Here is a 6430-nt window from a genome sequence, read left to right as displayed (position 1 = left end):
TAAGTTCACTTCTATTAATTCACTGGTTCTCAGCACAGCGCTGTTAAAGTCAAGGCATGATCCCTATTCTGTAGATCATGAAGCCGCCTTGCATATGTCAGGAAGTGTCCCAGGTAAGAGGCCGAGCGGTGCTCTGACTCCGGGCTTCTTGCTCAGGGCAGTGGTCTTGCCCAGGACGGTAGCTGCTTCGGTGATATTCACTCCAGTCATTTGTGGGAGGCTCTCCTGGACTCCAGGCCTTTCAGCCTGGTCATGGTGTGTTTGCTTCGGAGCCTGTGGCCACCGCTCCCACAGCCATCCTGTTGTTCCTCCTGATAGACCTCGGGGATGCGCTCATATCCACCATGAACTTGCGGTCGCTTGTACTGATTTCTCTTGGGCCAGGTGATAGCTGGGGAGGGACTGCATTCTCAGGTGGCACCCTGAGCATCTGAGCCTTCTGCTGAGACCTTCCTTTGGAAGCTGTCAGAGGGCTCTGCAGACTCCCTTCTTCAAGAAGGCATTCGACCTCATCCATTTCATCGTCGCCTTCCTCTCCCAATGCAGAGTCTCCTGAATCCTCAGGAATCACCATGTTCAAGGCAGCACTTTCCTTCAACCAACAGACTTTGTCTTACCCTTGGAGAAGCTGCCCTGGTCCTTCGGCTTCCTGCCTCTCACAGTCTTTTCAATCTTTTTACTCCTTTGGAAGTTCTCCTTACACACCTCCCCAGTCTCCTCTTTCATGCTCTCTTCATCTGGACCTAATTTCCTACTCAGGATGGGTGTTTTCCCATGACCTCTTGGTTTTGCAGTCTGGCGATGTCTCTGTACCCCTGGAGGGCATAACGCAAACCCTTAAAAGCATAACATGCATGCGGAAAATCATGCGCTTCGTAAGTGTGCTGGCAAGATGAATTTTCACAAAGAAAGTACAACAATGTAAGCAGAGACCAGAGGTCACATCGGAGCTATAGCTGCTGGCCTAGGCCACAGCCACAGCAACTCAGGATCCAGGCTGAATCTGCAACCCACACCACAGCTCGTGGCAAGGCCAGATCCTTCACGCAGTGATCAATGCCCGGCATTGAACCTGCAACCTCATGGTTCCTAGGGTTTCTGATGTGCCACAATGTGAACACACACCCAGACACCCAGAAGTTTTTTTCCTTTTTTTTTTTTTTTTTGTTGTTGTTGTTGTTGTCTTTTTAGGGCCACACTTGCAGCATATGGAAATTCCCAGGCTAGGGCACAGCAATGCCTGCTCCTTAACGCACTGAGCAAGGCCAGGATGGAACCCGCATCCCCATGGAGAGTAGTTGGGTTTGTTTGCCACTGAGCCACGATGAGAACTCTGGGAACTGCTTTTTTTTTTTTTTTTTTTTTTTTAAATAAACTTTTGTGTGTGTGTGTCTTTTTAGGGCTGCATCCACAGCATATATCCACAGCATATAGAAGTTTCCAGGCTAGGGGTTAAATCGGAGCTGTAGCTGCTGGCCTTCAGCAATGCCACGGCAGCACTGGATTGTTAACCCATTGAGCTAGTCGGGGGATTGAACCTTCGTCCTCATGGATACCAGTCAGATTCATTTCTGTTGAGGCCTGACAGTGACTCCTCAAGTGCGTGTTCTGATCGGGACTTTCTTCTTGACCAAACGTGAGTCAGCCTCCTCCGAGGCCTGCAAGGGAAGCAAAATTGGCCACCCCAATAGGTGCCTCTTTGGTGTGGGGATTATTTGGAGCTGAAAACAGCCCAGGCCCAAAAGACTCAGGGAGAACCTTTGAACTTCTCCCCCTAACTGCCTACAGAGTGTAGATCGGGGGTCTGTGGTAACGGCAAAATATTAGAAACAATCCATCCGTCAGGCCTAAATACATGATTCTGAGTCGCAGACCCACTGGAAGGGATGCAACTCTATAGAAAAAGTGAGGATGCTCTTTCTGATTTGGAGAAATTTCCAGGATTCACTGTTGGGAGGACAAAACGATGCAGGTGGTACAAATCCAAGGAACACAGGCAACAATGCATTGTGACTGCAGGACCCCCTGTTTGGGTGGGTGGTGAGGACACAATGATTGGGGGGAAAGAACCAAGGGCAGGGCGTTCCCTGGTGGTTCAGCAGGTGAAGGAGCTGGCGTCACTGCGGTGGCACAGGTTCCCTGGCCCTGGGAACTTTCCTCAGCTGAGAGAAAGATAGTGAAAGAAGGAAGGCAGGGAAAAAAAGAAAGAAAGAAAGAAAGAAAGAGGAGTTCTCATGGTGGCCCAGTAGTAACAAACTGGCCTAGTATGCCTGAGGATTCAGGTTCGATCCCTGGCCTTGCTCAGTGGGTTAAGGATCCGAGAAATGCTGAGGGCTGTGGTGTAGGTTGCAGTTTCAGCGTGGATCTGGGGTTGCTGTGGCTGTGGTGTAGGCTGGCCGCTGTAGCTCTGATTCAACCAACCAGCCTGGGAATCTACCCATGAGGTTGCGGGTTTGATTCCTATGTCTTGGGTGTGGCCCACAAAAGCCGAAAAAGGAAAGAGAGAAAGAAAGGTAGGTGGGTGGGAGTGAGGCCTGTCAATCTTTTATTTATTTATTTTTTGGCAGCACCCATGGCATATGGAAGTTTCTGGGTCAGGGATTGAATCCCAGCCACAGTTGTGGCAATGCCCCATCCTTAACCCACTGGGCCTCAAGAGAACTCCCCTGTCAACTTTTACCTTTTAAAAATTATCTAGGAGTTCCCATCGTGGCTCAGTGGTTAACGAATTTGACTGGGAACCATGAGGTTGCAGGTTCAATCCCTGGTCTTGCTCAGTGGGTTAAGGATCCAGCATTGCCGTGAGCTGTGGTGTAGGTTGCAGATGTGGTTGGGATCCCGAGTTGCTGTGGCCCTGGCCTGGGCGGTGGCGGCTGCTCCCATTCCACCCCTAGCCTGGGAAGCTACACATGCCGAGGGAGTGACCCAAGAAATGGCAAAAAGAGAAAAAACAAAGTTTTATTGAAGTGTAGTTGATTTAAAATGTGATACTTTCTGCTGTACAACAAAGTGATTCAGTTATACATGTAGACACATTAGTTTTTTTCTAGATCCTTTTCCCATCAAAACCATGACAGAATATTGGGTGAGTGTCCTGTGCCAGACGGCAGGTCCCCTGTGGCCAGTCGTTCCATACACCACCGTGGGCATCTGCCAACCCCAAACCCCCACTCCATCCCCTCCCCCTCCCTTGGGGTAACCCTGTGTTTTCAAAGCCTGTGCGTCTATATAACTAATTTATTGTGATGCATATCAGTCTGTATTTAATTTTATTATTCTTATTTATTTGGCTGTGCCTATGGCACGTGGAAGTTCCTGGGCCAGAACGTGAACCCGTGCCACCTCATTGACCCAAGCAGAGTGGCAGTCCAAGCCACTGCAGTGACAAGGCCAGGTCCCTAAGCCTCTGTGCCAGCAGAGCACTCCTAGTCTCTATTTCGTTTAATGATGCATTTCTGTATCCTGGTGGGACCCTAAGATCCTTTTTATTTTTTTAATTTTTTTTTTAAATTTTTTATCTTTTTGCTATTCCTTTGGGCCGCTTCCGTGGCATATGGAGGTTCCCAGGCTAGGGTCTAATGGGAGCTGTAGCCGCTGGCCTACACCAGAGCCACAGCAATGCGGGATCCGAGCCGCATCTGCAACCTACACCACAGCTCAGAGCAACGCCAGATCATTAACCCACTGAGCAAGGGCAGGGACTGAACCTGCAGCCTCATGGTTCCTAGTCGGATTCGTTAACCACTGCGCCATGACGGGAACTACCCCTAAGATCCTTTTGACAGATGTTATTGTTTTTTTTTTTTTTTTTTTTTGGCTTTTTTGTAGGGCCACACCCATGGCATATGGAAGTTCCCAGGCTAGGGGTCCAGTTAGAGCTCCAGCTGCCAGCCTGTGCCACAGCCACAGCAACATGGGATCCAGGTCATGTCTTTGACCTACACCACAGCTCATGGCAACACTGGATCCCCAACCCACTGAGTGAGGCCAGGGATCGAACCTGCATCCTCGTGGATACGCGTCAGATGTGTTTCCACTGCACCCCACTGGGAACTCCACTGCTGTTTTTGAATTCACCCATCCAATTCTGCTCAAAAACAGTTTTCTCAATCAGTTCACTAAAAAAAATGGATGATGAGTTTCTTATGGGAGACTAAGCACCATCTGACCACAGCAACAAAGGCAGGGAGGGGTTCCCTTGTGGCTCAGTGGGTTAAGGACCTGGCATTGTCAGTGCTGTGGATCAGGGGGTTTGATCCCTGGCCCAGGAACTTCTGCAAGTAGCGGGCACTGACAAACAAACAAACAAACAAAACCAAAAAACAAAGGCAGGGAGACAGTTCTTCCAGACAAAGGCACTCACAGACCACTGGGCAGTGGAAATAAATGCCCGGATAAAAAATCCACGATGCCCAGTTACATTAGACCCTCAAGGAAGCAATGGATCATCTTTGACTCAAAGAATCCTTATATGGTAGAGGCTCAACGGTGAATATTTTCCGCAGTTCATCCTGAACGCGAGGTAAACCGAGGTCCAAAGAATCCATCAACATAATGCAACATGTTCACCAATAAAAGGAAACAAAGCAGGCACAGGATCACCTTGTTATCAAATTGATCCCCTGGACCCATGCCCGGGGCCCGACCCAGGGGCTGACTCCTTGTCTCAGCCAGGCAGGTTCTATTTTTTTTTTTAATTAAAATATAGTGGATGGACAATGTTGTGCCAACTTCTGCTGTACAGCAAAGTGATCCAGTCATATATATATAAATTCTTTTTCTCGTATTATCTTCCATTAGCTTTTATCCCCAGAAACTGGATCAAGTTCCCTGCAGGGAGATCCTTTTCCCACTTGGATTCGAGCCTATAAGGAAACAGTGCTGAGACTGGAACAGCACAAATTTCATTCAACGGCCAGAGAAGGGAGAAGCAGGAACTTAATTTGCCAATCAGCCTCTCAACCCAATTCAGGTGGAGACTCTTAATTCTGGCGGAGACACTGGGCATCTAGGAGGGTGGAGGGGAAAGGGAGGGGACTGGGAAGAGAGGGAGGGATAGTCATCGCTTCTCTAATGTGGTTTGGACCCCAAAGGGAGGCACCTCTCCTTTCCAGTCCTTGTAAGGGCTTGTTCTGGTGGTCGTCATGGCAACCATCCCGGGTCAGGGCGCCGGTGGGTGTGTCGCTTAGCAGCATCCTCGTGTGTTATCATGAGTGCATATGAGCTCCAGGTCCACTGGAGGTCAAATCACAGGCTAGCTTGTTCTCATCAGTTCTTGTTTTCTCTTTGCAGCCTCCTCCCGAAACTTCCGTAGGAGCAACTGGTTTCTGTTGAAGAGAGGGGCAGGGGTGTCATTCTGGGGCACCAGCCTTGGTAAAAACCTCCGTATGCCTGGTAAAAGCGTTTGTCCTAAAAAACCCCCCAAATGTGGTCACAGTGAAACAAAAACGCCTCAGCCTCAAAGCCAGCCTAAACCCAGATTGGGAGCTGAACCCACAGATTTTGTTGTTTTGGCTTTCTAGGGCGGCACCTACGACACAGGGAGCTCCCCAGGCTAGAGGTCAAATTGGCACTGCAGCTGCCAGCCTACACCACAGCCACAGCAACACAGGATCCGAGCCACGACTGCGACCTACACCACAGCTCACGGTAACGCCAGATCCTTAAGCCCTGAGCGAGGCCAGGGATCGAACCCACCACCTCATGGTTCCTAATCGGACTTGTTTTCACTGTGCCACAATGGGAACTCCCTGGACCCACAGTTTTGTTTTGTTTTGTTTTTTTTTTTAATTCGAATCACTCACCTGATGTCTGGACCTACTGAAGCTCAGGTTCTTTGTGTCTCCGCACAGAAGCAATTGAGCGAGAGACCAAGGGATAGGCAAGAAATCGATTTATGCAGACAGGATGCTTGTGAGGGATACAGGCAGGCAGGCAAGGGGGCTCTGGCCCGAGGATCAGGTGGGCTACAGTTTTATGATCCAAGGAACGTGGGGGAGAGGGAAAGTCCACCTTCCTCACTCTTTGGGTAGAAGGCAGAGGTCAGGCTTACATCACCAGCTCCTTCTTCGTTTTGGGTAAGAACATACTTGAACTTGTGAGGTGCAACGAGGACGGTCGTGGTGCTGGTTCCAATCAGCAGAGGGGTGGTAACTTGTGCTAGATTATGTTGCATCATCTCGGGGTTCCCTATAAGGAGGGGCTCCTCCTCTGGAAGGTCCGCTTTCCCTTCCCTTCCTGTCCCGGGTCCTAAGGATGAGTATCTTGCTGAACTTGAAGACGGGCCTCACTTTATCTGTCCCTGGACACCTGAGGCCTTTTTGGTTTTATAGTCAGGCAAGCTGCTTCATTCCACAACATTCTCCTGGCTGTCGTGAGGGGTTAGGAGGATGATGATGGCTTTAGGGCAGCACCCATGGCATATGGAGGG

This window comes from Sus scrofa, chromosome 6, assembly GCF_054392235.1.
Source record: "Sus scrofa isolate SSC_HxYL_T2T_F1_AM1 chromosome 6, Sscrofa_HxYL_maternal_Yorkshire_Landrace_v2.0, whole genome shotgun sequence".
NCBI lineage: Eukaryota > Metazoa > Chordata > Mammalia > Artiodactyla > Suidae > Sus > Sus scrofa.
This window is presented reverse-complemented; position numbering follows the sequence as displayed.